Source organism: Symphalangus syndactylus, chromosome 24, assembly GCF_028878055.3.
Source record: "Symphalangus syndactylus isolate Jambi chromosome 24, NHGRI_mSymSyn1-v2.1_pri, whole genome shotgun sequence".
NCBI lineage: Eukaryota > Metazoa > Chordata > Mammalia > Primates > Hylobatidae > Symphalangus > Symphalangus syndactylus.
The window spans coordinates 46311964-46327213 of record NC_072446.2 but is presented as its reverse complement, the minus strand read 5'-3'; the positions used below and the strand labels follow the sequence as shown (position 1 = coordinate 46327213).

At 42.2% G+C, this 15250-nt stretch overlaps 1 protein-coding gene across 6 annotated transcripts in view; it reads left to right on the top strand.

Moving 5' to 3' along the window:
- Positions 1-15250, top strand: part of SLC23A2 (solute carrier family 23 member 2) — a 152145-nt gene that overhangs the window by 19723 nt on the left and 117172 nt on the right. For 3 of the 6 annotated variants that reach the window (XM_055266223.2, XM_055266229.2, XM_063633499.1), the window contains exon 2: positions 11393-11519. The exons of 1 other annotated variant lie outside the window; for it this stretch is intronic. The gene's annotated coding sequence lies outside the window, so the exon portion shown is untranslated. The remainder of the gene's footprint in view (positions 1-11392; positions 11520-15250) is intronic. 2 more of the 6 variants (XM_055266224.2, XM_063633498.1) reach the window with 1 other exon arrangement.

Sequence of the window (15250 nt, the reverse complement as noted above, 5' to 3'; positions counted from 1 at the left end):
AGGAGTTGGAAACCAGCCTGTCCAACATGGTGAAACCCCGTCTCTACTAAAAATACAAAAATTAGCTGGGCGTGGTGATACACGCCTGTAATCCCAGCTACTGGGGAGTCTGAGACAGGAGAATGGCTTGAACCCAGGAGGTGGAGTTTGCAGTGAGCCAAGATCATGCCACGGCACTCCAGCCTGGGTGACAGAGCAAGACTCCATCTCAAAAAAGAAAGAGGCCGGGTGCGGTGGCTCATGCCTGTAATCCCAGCACTTTGGGAGGTTGAGGTGGGCAGATCATGAGGTCAGGAGATCGAGACCATCCTGGCTATCACGGTAAAGCCCTGTCTCTACTAAAAATGCAAAAAATTAGCTGGGCATGGTGGCGTGCACCTCTGGTCCCAGCTACTCAGGAGTCTGAGGCAGGAGAATTGCTTGAACCCGGGTGGTGGAGGTTGCGGTGAGCCGAGATCTTGCCACTGCATTCCAGTCTGGGCAACAGAGCGAGATTTCATCTGAAAGAAAAAGAAAGGAAGGAAGGAAGGAAGAAATAAAGAAAGAGAGGGAGGGAGGGAATTGCCGACCCCAACCACTGATTTGAGTACTCACTCCCATGGACCATTCATTATCTGTTGTTTCAAAAATATGCTTCATGTCAGTGGTCCTCAACCTTGACAGCAAATTGCAATCACCTGGGAAACTTTAAAAAACTATGGATGCTGGACACATCCATGAGACCAGGATGCAGTTGATGAGAAATTCAGCCCGAGCACTTCAAGGTGATTCCAGGGTACAGCCAGAGCTGAGGAGCATTGCTATAAATAAACTAAAATTCAGATATTTATACTGCTTTTAAAACCTTTTCATAGTTGACTGAATGGGATGGAAATGTGCGTATTGCTAACTTACAGGTCCTTATGTGTCACTTTGATGACAAACGTATTAGGTCTGTTTGTGCACTTTCTCTTAACGTAATATGACCTGTGATGCAGTTCTCCTGAGAAATTGAATGATTATGCTATTCACATGCCCATGGGTGTGTAGGGTTGTCCCTGGTCTATGCAGAGAGCAAAGATAGAGTAGGATGTTTGGAGATCATCTGTCATTTCTCAGAAATTTTTGTGTCTGCCTTTTTGCAGTAGGAAATGGATTGAGAAGAATATGTAGGAAATTCACAGCTATTTTAGGAACTGTCATATAGAGACCACTAAATCTAAATATACTGTTGATGTATATGAAGCTATTGGTGAGAACTTAGGTCAGAATTAGTGGAAAAATATCTGGACTGGTGTCCTGTCTTAGAGAGATTAAGGAATATTAGGATTGTGGTGGAATGCTTATACATAAAGTAGCTTATTTTACTCATTGAATATTCTTTTATCTGGTTATATTTGAAAGTAAAATGTGGCTGGGCACGGTGGCTCACACCTGTAATCACCCAGCACTTTGGGAGGCCGAGGTGGGCGGATCACCTGAGGTTGGGAGTTCGAGACCAGCCTGGCCAACATGGTGAAACCCCATCTCTACTAAAAATAAAAAATTAGCCGGGCGTGGTGGCAGCCACCTGTAATCCCAGCTATTAGGGAAGCTGAGACAGGAGAATCACTTGAACTGGGAGGCGGAGGTTGCACTGAGCCAAGATTGTACCACTGCACTCTAGCCTGGGCCACAGAATGAGACCCTGTCTCAAAAAAAAAAAAAAAAAGAAAAGAAAGAAAAAGAAAGTAAAATGTGCATATATATAGTGTATATAACTATTTTTTTCAAAGTAGAGATTATACGGAGGGTATTTAAGCCTGTTTTTTTACTTAGCAATGTATCTTAGACATGTGACTAAATAGTCCTTTATTTGCAGCTCATTTGTGCTGAATACATTATGTTTTATTTGACAAATCCTTCTATTAGGTATTTAGCTTATGAGCCATTTTCTGCTGTGGTGGACATAATACAGTGGTAAACAGCATTGTACCTAAATCTGAGTGCATTTTCCTGATTATTTCTTTAGACTAAGTTGTTGGAAGGCATATCATTTGCATTTCTAAGACTTTAACACATACGTAACATACATGCCAGAGACCTCCTGCATTCAGGTTAACACACTGGGAAGTATCGCCATAATAGAACATTTTTTCTTTTTTATGCCAATTTGAGTGAAGAATGGAATCACCATGTTTATTTTGCTTTTCTTTGATACCTAGTGAGTTTGAGCACTTTTTAATGATTCTTTTGGCCATTTATATTTTGTTTGGCTTATTGTGTTTTTTGCCAGTTTTTCCAGTCTTGTGTCTGTCTCTTTTTCCTGGTGATTTATAGCAGTATTTTTATATCAAGGACATGAACACTTTGATAAATGTTATACATATTTTCCTCATTTGCCTGGTAATTTTATGATGTATTGGAGAACTAAGTGTTATTTGCAGATTGTTTTTCTTGGTTTAATTTTCAAATTAGAAGTCTCATTTTTCAAACTTTAAAGTTTCATAGGAAACATTTTTCTTAAAGATGAATAAAAATCTGTCAGAACATGATTTTGTTTAAAGTATTTTTTAGGTTTCTTATTTGCTTGTCTACTAAAATAATGCTTGGAACAATCAGCTGCCACCTTTGAATTAAAAAGAAAAGTAAAATTTGGAATTGAAGGTTTTCCAATATTATTGTCTCTATATTTTAATATTTTTTTCATGTATTTAGAAATTCTTTTTGTAGAGACAGGGTCTTTCTATGTTGTCCAGGCTGGTCTTGAACTCTTGGCCTCAAGTCATCCTCCTGCCTGGGCTTCCCAAAGTGTTGGGATTATAGATATGAGCCACCATGCTGGCCCCATTGTCCCAGTAAATGTGAACCTTAAGTTTGGGCACTTTTGGTGTTTAGACCCTTTGGGTACACATAATGTCTATTGAGTTGGTGGTACTCTTTTGCATTAATTTCTTTTTTCTTTTTCCCTTTTTTTTTTTTTTTTTTTTGAGATGGAGTCTCGCCCTGTTGCCCAGGCTGGAGTGCAGTGGTGTGATCCCGGTTCACTGTAACCTCCGCCTCCCAGGTTCAAGCGATTCTCCTGCGTCAGCCTTCTGAGTGGCCGGGATTACAGGCACACGCCACCACACTTGGCTAATTTTTGTATTTTTAGTAGAGACGGGGTTTGCCATGTTGGCCAGGCTGGTCTCGAACTCCTGACCTTGTGATCTGCCCGCCTCAGCCTCCCAAAGTACTGGGATTACAGATGTGAGCCACCGCGCCCAGCCCTTTGCATTAATTTCTTAATTTTGCTCTAGTAGTATTAAATTGGAGACTTTTGCATCATACTTAGATAATAGCCTTAAATAACTCTTTCTGATTTTACCCTATAGGCTTCTTGTTTAAAAATCGGCATCCGTTTGTATTCCAGCTCTCTGGAAACACTTGTCCTAGCTAGGTTTTAGGGGCTTGCTAGTCTTGTTGGCTCCTTGAGGTTGTGGAGGGGAGCTTAATGTGTATAGCTTCACAGCATCTGGCTCAGCACAGCTCAGAATAGGTACTACACATGCCCTATGTGCATATCCTGGCATTATCCGTTTAACTGTCTCTAGGAGAAATGAGACCAGTATGGGTTCTGGTTCTGGGGCTGCCTCCAACTGGGGGTAAGACCCTGTTTCCCATCTGTGTCTTCCATTGCCAATGGGGGGCCAGGTTGCAGGATTTCTAAGCCCCTTATATTCATTCTTTCCACCCCCTTCATTGAGCGTTGTCTTTCGGCGGGGTGCTGGGGAGAAGCAGCCTGCCCAGGCTTAGCCATTTCTAGGTCGTCCTCGTTTTGAGTTCACAGTTCTGACCTCTAGTTACTTTAATCTGATTATTATCTAATCGTGATCACTCCTAGACATTTTGGAGAGGTTTAGAAAGTTTTGGGGTTAACAGACATAAAATAGGATTTTCAGCTTAGTTGAAGGTCAGCAGTGCTTGTTCACACGCAAAGGCACAGTTTATGAAGGGAAAAATAGAACCATTTGTGTTAACCGAGCTTGACTTATTAGCACCGATAGTTGCCATGGGAGTGCTTTTTTAAGTTTGTCATTTTGCCAGGAATGTAAATTGGGGCATTACTCCTTAGATCTTCATGTAATTAGGAGGATGGACAAAGCCCCTATTTTTCTTGAATCAGAAGTTTATTATCCCATTTATAATATGGGAGTAAATAAGGAAAGGTGTCTTTAATTTTTTTGTTTGTTTTTGTAGAGACCCTTGTTATGTTGCCCAGGCTGGTCTTGAACTTCTTGGCTCAAGCGAGATTATACAGTGTGAGCCACTGCCAGTATCTTTAATTTTTTGATGATAAGTACAACTTAGGCCTTGAGCAAAACTATTTTTAGTGACTCGTCTTGCATATATATTTATGAATTTTGAGCTTTTAAAAAATCACAAATAGGCCAGGTGTGGTAGCTCACACCTGTAATCCTAGCACTTAGGGAAGCTGAGGCAGGAGGATCACTTGAGCTCAGGAGTTTGCGACCAGCCTGAGCAGCATAATGAGATCTCATCTCTTTTTTTTTTTTTGAGACAGAGTCTTGCTCTGTCACCCAGGCTGGAGTGCAGTGGTGTGGTCTCAGCTCACTGCAGCCTCTGCCTCCCCATTTCAAGTGATTCTCCTGCTTCAGCCTCCCCAGTAGCTGTGACTACAGGTGTATGCCACCATGCCCAGCTAATTTTTGTAGTTTTTTAGTAGAGTCGGGGGTGGGAGGGTTTCACCATGTTGGCCAGGCTGGTCTCGAACTTCTGACCTCGTGATCTGCCCACCTCAGCCTCCCAAAGTGCTGGGATTACAGGCATGAGCCACTGTGCCCAGCTTGAGATCTTGTCTTTATTTAAAAAAAAAATAAAAATATAATATGTGTTCATTAATAATGGGTAAAGTAGAAAAGCAAAAAGAAATAGGACACCACCTGCATCTGAAACCCTGGGAGGATCCAGTTAATATTGTAATAAGTGTCCCAGAATGCCTATCTTGCTGAAGAAGTCACGTTCATAAAGAGAGAGATGTTCTGCCTTTTTTCACCCCACTTTGTAATAGATCATAACTGTTTCCCTGTGTCATGATGGTATACTGCAGAATGGCCCTGTAGTATTTTATCATACAGTGTTTTGCTATCGTAATTTATTCATGCAGTCTTTACATAGTGGATTCTACTTGTCCTACAACTGAAGTGTATACAATTATATTCATCTAATTACTTTTCTAGAACAATGATTTTTTTGGATATGCATTTTTGTTATTTTTTTTTTGAGATGGAGCTTCGCTCAGCCACCCAGGCTGAAGTGCGGTGGTGTGATCTTGGCTCACTGCAACCTCCGCCTCCCTGATTCAAGCGATTCTCGTGCCTCAGCCTCCTGAGTAGCTGGGACTACAGGCAGGCGTGCACCACCACACATGGCTAATTTTTGTATTTTTAGTAGAGACAGGGTTTCACCATGTTGGCCAGGATAGTCTCGATCTCTTGACCTCATGATCTGCTGCCTTGGCCTCCCAAAGTACTGGGATTACAGGCGTGAGTCACCGTGCCTGGCCGACTTTCTTTTTTTTTTTTTGAGATGAAGTGTCACTCTTATCTCCCAGGCTGGAGTGCAATGCCGTGATCTCGGCTCACTGCAACCTCTGCCTCTGGGTTCAAGTGATTCTCTTGCCTCAGCTTCCTGAGTAGCTGGGATTACGGCGCCTGCCACCATGCCCGGCTAATTTTTGTATTTTTAGTAGTGACGAGGTTTCACCATGTTGACCAGGCTGGCCTTGAACTCCTGACCTCAGGTGATTCGCCCACGTTGGCCTTCCAAAGTGCTGGGATTACAGGCATGAGCCACCGTGCCCGGCTGGGGAGGGACTTTCTAGCACAAAAGTAATAGAAGAAATTGCAAAAAGATACTAATATGACTTAAGAGAGACTTAAAAAATGTCCTCTATTTTAAGTGGTATAAACAAAATGGAAAAAGCAGTCATTTGCTTTTTCTGGGGAAAATGTTTTCAGTAGACAAAGGGTTAATATCCTTAACCTATGAGAAACTCTTGCAAAAAGAAAAAAAACAAAATAAAAGTAGAAAAAACAACAAAAAAGAAACTCTTGGCGCGGGGCGTGATGGCTCACGCCTGTAATTCCAGCACTTTGGGAGGCCGAGGCGGGTGGATCACAAGGTTAGGAGATCAAGACCATCCTGGCTAACACGGTGGAACCCTGTCTCTACTAAAAATAAAAATACAAAAAATTAGCCAGGCATGGTGACAGGCACCTGTAGTCTCAGCTACTTGGGAGGCTGAGGCAGGAGAAAGGTGTGAACCCGGGAGGCAGAGCTTGCAGTGAGCCGAGATCACGCCACTGCACTCCAGCCTGGGTGACAGAGTGAGACTCTGTCTCAAAAAAAAAAAAAAAAAAAGAAACTCTTGCAAATGAATCAGAAAAACCCAAACACGTACTGAAAAAAATGGGTAAAAGGCACTTACAGTTCATAAAAGAACTATAGACACATGGATCAAAGAAATCAAGATCAAAACCAGATGTCATTCTTTACATGTCAAGTTTGCAAAAATTAAAAAAAAAAAACAGGCTGGGCACGGTGGCTTACTCCTGTAATCCCAGCACTTTGGGAGGCCGAGGCAGGTGGATCACTTGAGATCAGGAGTTTGAGACCCGCCTGGCCAACATGGTGAAACCCAGTCTTTACTAAAAATACAAACATTAGCCAGGCGTGGTGGTGCATGCTCGTAATCCCAGCTACTCGGGAGGCTGAGGCAGGAGGATGGCTTGAACCCGGGATGTGGAGTTTGCAGTGAGCCAAGATGGCACCACTGCATTCCAGCCTGGGCAACAGAGTGAAACTCTGTCTCAAAAAAAAAACAAAAAACAAAAAACATTCTAGGAATGGCAAGTGAGGTTAACGTCATATGCTTTCTTTTTCTTTTTTTCTTACCACTGCACCAATGAAGAAATACATAGTTTTCTTCCCTTGTGCTTTGTCAGTTTGTCTGCTTTCCCAGAAGGAATTGGGAAGCTTTTCCATTTCCCATTTCTTACGAGGAAGGCTGGGAAATAACTAAGAATTTGTCTGGGCCTAGCACCTTTTGGAGAAGAGTAATTTGCTTTTGTAATTTTCTCCATTTATTGTTACTTGTTCAGGTTTTCAAAAAGTAGTTTTTGGCCAGGCATAGTGGCTCACACCTGTAATCCAGCACTTTGGGAGACCGAGGCGGGTGGATCACTTGAGGTCAGGAGTTTGAGACCAGCCTGGTCAACATGATGAAACCCCATCTCTACTAAAAATACAAAAATTACCCAGGCATGGTGGTGGGCACCTGTAATCCCAGCTACTCGGGAGGCTGAGGCAGGAGAATCGCTTGAGCCTGGGAGGCGGAGGTTGCAGTGAGCTGAGATCATGCTACTGCACTGCAGCCTAGGCGACAGAGCGAGACTCCGTCTCAAAAACAAAAACAAAAACACCGAAAAAAAGGTTTTCCCCCCAAAATTGCCTGTTTCATCAAGATTTTCAAGTGCATACATGTGCTTCTTTTGTAAATCCTTGAAAAAAATACAAACATTGGGAATGATAGTATAAGGATAAAGGATATAAGGATAGTATAACGTTAAAAATAAACTTAAAAAACAACATGCAAAAGCATGAAGAATATGTAGTGTTTTGAGTTTGCCCATGTTTTCAGAAGATATTTGTCATATTCAGGAAGTATCTTTTAATTTGCATTGAAAATGTTTGGTTTTTGCTTTTTATTTATTTTTATTTTTTATTATTTATTTTTATTTTTTTATTTTTTGAGACGGAGTTTCGCTCTTCTTGCCCAGGCTGGAGTGCAGTGCGTGATCTCGGCTCACCACAACCTCCGCCTCCCGGGTTCAAGTGATTCTCCTGCCTCAGCCTTCCCGAGTAGCTGGGATTACAGGCATGCGCCACCATGCCTGGCTAATTTTGTATTTTTAGTAGAGATGGGGTTTCTCCATGTTGGTCAGGCTGGTCTCGAACTCCCGACCTCAGGTGATCCGCCCACGTCGGCCTCCCAAAGTGCTGGGATTACAGGCATAAGCCACCGCGCCCGGCTGGTTTTTGCTTTTTAAATCAGGAGGAAGTGTTTTGTCAGCCTTTTTGGCATCTACTGAATTGATATAATGATTTGGCTGTTCAAAGCTTCTGGGCCTGTTATGATACTGGCCCTGGCATTCTGTCCTTCCTGCTTTTGAAGAGTTAACATCCCTTTTTAAGGAAATGATGGTGAGTCAGTGGTAGATGTTAAATAACATAGTAAGATACACAGTTGGCAATTCTGTATTATTTCCTCCCCAGTTTTTTGTTGAATGTTTTCTGTATGAAGTCAGTGTCTGGAAACCACAGCATGTAGTATGTACTTTTGCACATCCTAATTAAGAAGCAACAGAAGCACTGTGAACAGATTCTTGAGAGTTCAGTGGGCCTTGATGGGGGAAAGTCATGTGGCCGTTAATGTGTCCCAAGTGATGTTTCCTCTGACCTGCCGAAGCGCCCGGGCTTTGATCTCAGCCCCGTAGCCTTGCGTGCAAAGGAGAGTTTTCATGTTTCCAGAGTGCGGTGGAACCCGCGAATGGGAGGGGCATTCAGCAGAGTGCTCTGCCAGAAGTTCAAGGATGGTTATTGATAGCTCAGTCTTGTTTTTGTTTGTATCGTGATTCCTTCTGCTTGACTCCTTCCTCAGAGATTCCTTTCTCAAAAATGTATTTACATGTTCCCAGTATTAGAACCTCTGACCCAGTTCTGTGGTTTGGTCTCAATACTTGTTCTGTGCAGTAGTAAGTCAAGTCCTTCCAGCCATGTTGCCACTCAGCTTAGAAAAATACTCTCCAAAAACATGTCTTTAAGGAGTCATAGTACTTTCGCTTCCCCATTCAGAATTTTCCCATGATTTGTAGCTAAAAATGACATTCTGTTAATTTGCACTTTGCCCTCATGGAGCTGTTTTTAATTAATAGTTTTTTAAAGGATTTGCAAAAGAAGCATACACATGTTGAAAAATAATTCTAGCTTGTCAGACTTGTGTTTAGTAAATTGAGAAAGTCCCATGATCTTTTCTTATGTCCCCCCACCACTTCAAAGCAGTTTGATCTGTATCCTTGCCAGCCCTGTTCTATGTACACAAATGCATACTATGTAATTATCCTTTTAATAAAAGTGAAATCATAACCACACATATTGTACAACCTGTATTTTTCAAGGAACTGTATTTGTTACTACAATTTAACTGAAAGTAAGCCATTCTTTTAAAGTGTCTCTCTTGTTTTCTTTTTTCATGTTCTTTTCATTATTCCTCTTGACTAGACATTGATGGATGTCACCTTTGTGCCTCCCTTCTGACATTGCAAATTTCTGATAAACATACCTTAAGGCTTGGCATAGTGGCTCGTGCCTGTAATCCCAGCACTTTGGGAGCCAAGGCGGGTGGATCACCTGAGGTCGAGCTCAAGACCAGCCTGGCCAACATGGTGAAACCGTGTCTCCACTAAAAATACAAAAAATTAGCCAGGCGTGGTGGTGGGCACCTGTAATCCCAGCTACTCGGGAGGCTGAGGCAAGAGAATCGCTTGAACCCGGGAGTGGAGGTTGTAGTGAGCCAAGATTGTGCCACTGCACTCCAGGCCTGGCTGATAGAACAAGACTCTGTCTCATTTAAAACAACAACAACAACAACAACAACAAAAAACCCCAAAAAAACCCCGAAAAACCCCCACATAGTTTAAGATAGATTTACATATAGAGATTTTATTTTGAGAAATAAATTACTTTTTTTTTCCTTGCATGCAAAATGTTTTAGAAAGGGAAAGACATCGGTTTCTTCATTCACATTCTAGTAATTTAAAGTGAGTATTTTTTCCCAAGCAGCAAAAGACCAGTGTTTAGCTTCCAAAATTTAAAAAAAAAGACTTATTAATGGTTCATCGAAGACCAGACTGGTACCAGTCTGATGGCATTTGTGTGCTATTTAACTTGGGACCACTGGCGATTGTTGATGCTAACTTGCCCAAGAACAAATGGTAAAAGTTGATGTCTCAACATAAGGATTTTCTAGTGAAAATCTGGCTAAACTGTTGGTTGCCTTGCACATTTTTCTTCACAAGGGAGGGCCAGGCTCATGGCTGGGGCTGTGATGGCTGTTCCCAAGACAGCCACTGAGTCAGGCTCTGGGTTCCTTTTATTGTGGAACATATGCACAGGTACAAGAGTGGATAAAACATAGCCATTTAATAAATAGTAAAAGAAACATCTGTGTACCTGCCCATATCCCAGTTTGAGAAATAGAATGTGACCGGCTTTTTGAGAAGCACCCTGCCCATGTGCTAATACATTTTTAAGAGGCTTTAAAAGAAAGTGACCTAATTTTTTTTTTTAAATCAAAGGCCCTATGCTAGGGAATATGGAGTTTAAAAGTTATCAGTGAAGAAATCCCAACTGAGTGCAAATCACTTTTTTTGCTTTTGTTTTGAGATGGGGTGTCACTCTATTGCCCAAGTAGGACTGCAGTGGCACAGTCACAGCTCACTGCAGCCTTGACCTCCTGGGCTCAAGGAATCCTCCTGCCTCAGCCTCCTGAGTAGCTGTGACTACAGGTGTGTGCCACCATGACGAGATAATTTTTTTTTTTTTTTTTGTAGAGACGAGGTTTCACTATGTTGCCCAGGCTGGTCTTGAATTCCTGGCCTCAAGTGATCCTCCCATCCCAGCCTCCCTACAGGTGTGAACCACCGTGCCTGGCCCAAAATTGCTTTTTATTTATTTATTTTTTTGAGACAGAGTCTCACTCTGTCACCCAAGCTGGAGTGCAGTTGCACAATCACAGCTCACTGCAACCTCAACCTCCCGCGCTCAGGTGATCCTCCACCTCTCAGTCTCCTGAGTAGCTGGGATCACAGGTGTGCATCACCACAGTTGGCTAATTTGTGTGTGTGTGTGTGTGTGTGTGTGTGTGTGTGTGTGTGTTTTGTAGAGACCACCCTATTGCTCAGGCTGGTCTCGAACTCCTGGGCTTAAGCGACCTGCCTGCCTTGGCCTACCAAAGGGTTGGGGTTACAGGTATGAGCCACTCACTGTGCCTGGCTGAAAATTGTTTTTTTATAGGTGTTCTAAAATACTGTCTTTCAAAATACTTTGTAGAAATGGAGAGTGGATTTTTTAAATTTTATTATTATTATACTTTAAGTTTTAGGGTACGTGTGCATTTTTAAAGAATTGAGGGTGCAGTTTGTGACCCTGCCTAGAGACAGGCTGGGGCCTCAGAGGCAGTCCATAAAAATGAAGTAGTAATAGAGCAAATTCTAGGACTGGGCATGGCTGGGTGAAAAATAGACTCCATTCATGCAGAGTGTCTCCTGCTAGGTTTGTTATTACTTTTAATTTACCATTTGCTTTTCTCCAGCTAGGTCTTGACTCCACTAACGGAGACTTCTCATACGGCTTTGAACTTGGACCTTGGTGCATAAGCAAATGTAACTCAGCGAATTGTAATGGAAAGCATATGGACAGGTCTACGCCACATCACTTAGGTGCGTGTAAAACACAATCTCCTGTTGTGTTTCCTTTTTCTTTTCTTACTTTTTCTGAAACAGGTTCTTGCTCTGTCACCCAGGCTGGAGTGCAGTGGCATGATCACGGCTTGTGGCAGCCTTGGCCTGCTGGGCTTATGTGATCCTTCTACCTCAGCTTCCCAAGTAGCTGGGACTACAGATGTGAGCCACAGTGCCTGGCTAATTTTTAAATTTTTTTTTTTTTTTTTTAGAGATGAAGTCTCACTATGTTATCTAGGCTGGTTTCCAACTCCTGGGCTCAAGTGATCCTCCTGCCTCTACCTCCCAAAGTGCTGGGATTATAGGCATGAGCCACCATGCCTGGCTAGTTATGCTTCATGGTAAAATTGGGCTGGCAGCTCTGTAGCATTAGAACCCTTTTGTACTTGACCTTACCTTTGTACGTTTTTTACGTGTCGAGAACGGTCTAAATGCACAACCTTTGGAATAATGAATTGTTAGGTTAATGCTAATGATAAGGTAATGGACTTCTTTAGGCCAAATTCCACATAAGTAGATTAAACTAGAAAATAAACAGGCACAGTCTTGCCACTTATATTAATTACAAAGTAGGAGGTAAATATTTTCAGTTTTCTTTCATGCTTTTGAGTTTATTATCAGCAAAAATTTGTTGAGTACCTCCTGCTCTTGGCCCTCCGTGAGGTTTATGCATGAGGACCCTGGAGTGGAAAGAGATTTAAGAATTGTTTCCTCATCCCTTTTCAAGCATTCTCTGCAGTAATTAATGAGACTAACCGCATGTACATTACTAAGGAGCATTCTTTTTTTCCTCCTTCTACTGTTTCCCTTATCCCCAAAGCTTGATGAACATTTTGATTATTTTTAATTTTTTGCCATTATAAGCAATACTGCAATCAAATTTCTTCTTGTGGAAAACATCTTAGCAGTAATAGTGATGGGCACAGTGCATGACCTTTTAAAAATTTGATATATATTGGTAAATTATCCTGCAGAAAAGCCGCAAGTATTTCACATCTGCTGATACATTCTCTCGGATATTCTGCTTCTGGGTGTGGTGGTGCACACCTATAGTCCCAGCTACTCTGGAGACTGAAACAGGAGGATCACTTGAGCCCAGGAGTTCAAAGATTTAGTGAGCTCTGATTGTGCCAGCGCACTCTAGCCTGGGTGGCAGAGTGAGACCCTGCCTCAAGAAAAAAAAAAAAAAAGGATGCTGTCAGATACATTGACTTGTTAAAACTAAATTTATTCAGTATGGTGGATGTAAAATGTTATGTCAGTGTTGTTTTAAAAAAGTTTTATGTGCAGTAAAATTTACTTTCTGTGTACACTTATAAGAGCTTTTACAAATACTTGGAGGGTATCACTCCTTTTAAAAAATTTTTAAGACTTCTAATAAAGGCTGGGCATAGTGGCTCATGCCTGTAATCCCAGCACTTTGGGATAAGGTGGGTGGATTACCTGAGGTCTGGAGTTCAAGACCAGCCTGTACAACATGGAGAAACCCTGTCTCTATTAAAAGTACAAAAAATTAGCCAGGCGTGGTGGTGCATACCTGTAATCCCAGCTACTCGGGAGGCTGAGGTAGGAGAATCACTTGAACCTGGGAGGCGGGAGGTTGCAGTGAGCCGAGATTGTGCCATTGTACTCCAGCCTGGGTAACAAGGGGGAAACTCTGTCTCAAAACAAAACAATGACAACAACAAAAAAACCAAAAAACGCTTCTAATAAAGAAGTCTCTACTTACTACTAAAAACAAAACAAGGCCGGGCGCAGTGGCTCACACCTGTAATCCCAGTACTTTGGGAGGCCAAGGTGGGCGGATCATGAGGTCAGGAGTTCGAGACCAGCCTGGCCAACATGGCTGGTGAAACCCCGTCTCTACTAAAAATACAAAAATTAGCCAGGCATGGTGGCACACGCCTGTATTGCTAGCTACTCTGGAGGCTGAGGCAGGAGAATTGCATGAACTCGGGAGGCTGAGGTTGCAGTGAGCCGAGATCATGCCACCACACTCCAGCCTGGGTGACAGAGACAGACTTTGTCTCAAAAAAGAAAAAAAAAGAAAAATACACATCCTGACCTTTTTAATGATTTACCTTGTCAAGCCTGTTTTCTTATTTCTGAAGGAAGAGGACACCTGGCTCTTTTCTTAGAGGTCACCTTTAATACCAGGTCTTTCTTTGAAATCACTCCCTTACTTCATCCATTTTTCTCATTGGCACTTTCACCATTGCAGTTGCCAAGGTCCTTTTCCTTGGATTAACACAGTAGCTTCTTGATCCCCATTTTGAGATTATCCTGTGGTGTACGACTGCTATCCTTGCCTGCCCAGAAACTCATGTTGCATGAAGCCGTTCTGTGTTGAGTTTGCCTTTCAAGGCTACTTTGACTCCACAAAGAGTTTTCTTCCTTTGCTTCCCTGCCCTCTGACCTCCAGGTGCTGGGGTTACGCGGTTGTGTTCAGCGCCCAAAAGACGCATCATATGCCACCTACCTCTGGACCTCCGTAGTGGCATCTCTCTTGGGATTCCCACCATCTTTCAAGGCTAACCCTAATCTCACTTCCTAAAAGTCATTTCTGACAACTTCCAGCCTGGAGTTCCATTGTCCCTGAGCTCTCCTGCTCAGCTCTGTGGTTGTATGTGTTTTCTCCGATTTGCTAGGTGTCTGGGCTGTACAGTCAGATGGGAAAGAGCCTCAGCATAATGTATCTCCATCTTCTTGCTCCAGCCCACCAAGGGCAGTCAGAGATCTAGTTGGATGGTTGGTGTCATTCCATTTGCAGTACAGATCCTAAAATATCACGCTCTTACTAAACTGAGAAAAGAGGCTTGCTCGTACCTTTCATTTTTGTCGTTAATAACATACAGGTGACCGTTTAGTGCCTGGCTTTCATAGCTGAGAACACCCACTCTGCTTGGTGCCTGACGCCTGCAGACTGGGTGCCTGGTTCTGGTTGAAGGGTATTTTAGCATTTGCTAGAACCACCACAGATGCTGTGGAACTCAGATATAAACTGAATCAAACACTTGGAGCAGTAAAGAGAATTTTCTATTTTATTGGTGCCTGATTTCCAAGAGGCCTTGTATCTGGAAATCCTGGTGTTTTTGGTTTATAGACTTTGTGCTGTTGACGTCAATGTCTCATTTTCTCATTACCAAACATGTTGTATAAAAATGTTGTATTGCTTATGGTTTGATCAGTAGCAACAAGAGAATTAAATATTTACTGGAGAAATTAGGTGGTTTCACAAACCTATGTAAACACTGATGGTGATTACAGAGCTTACATAAGAAGGTAAGGAGGGAAGATAGAACAGTTGTGTAACAGTTTGAAAGAGATTCCAAGCAAATTAGAACAAGTCTGGCCTTTTCAACTGGTTATTTTGAAAAATCAACATGTTAGTGTTGGATTAAGACCAGCTGTTTATAAATTGTCTAAGTTGTTTGCTGATTTTTCTGTATGGTGTTACAAAAAAAACTCATCAATAAAGTTGTCCCATGACTTCTAATGATAATCCTTTTTAAATACACATATGATTTTGTTTTAGGTTTGCCATAAACTGGAACTTGCAGATCAATAGCAATAAAGCCTTTCTGGATTTGAGTAGTGTTTACCTTTGGATGGGCCCTGTGTTTTATTTAGATTTCTTGTACTGGTTCTGGGCTTCCCTCAAAGAGCCCCTGCCTCCAGCCCTTCTGACCTTTCATCTTGTGCTTCTCATT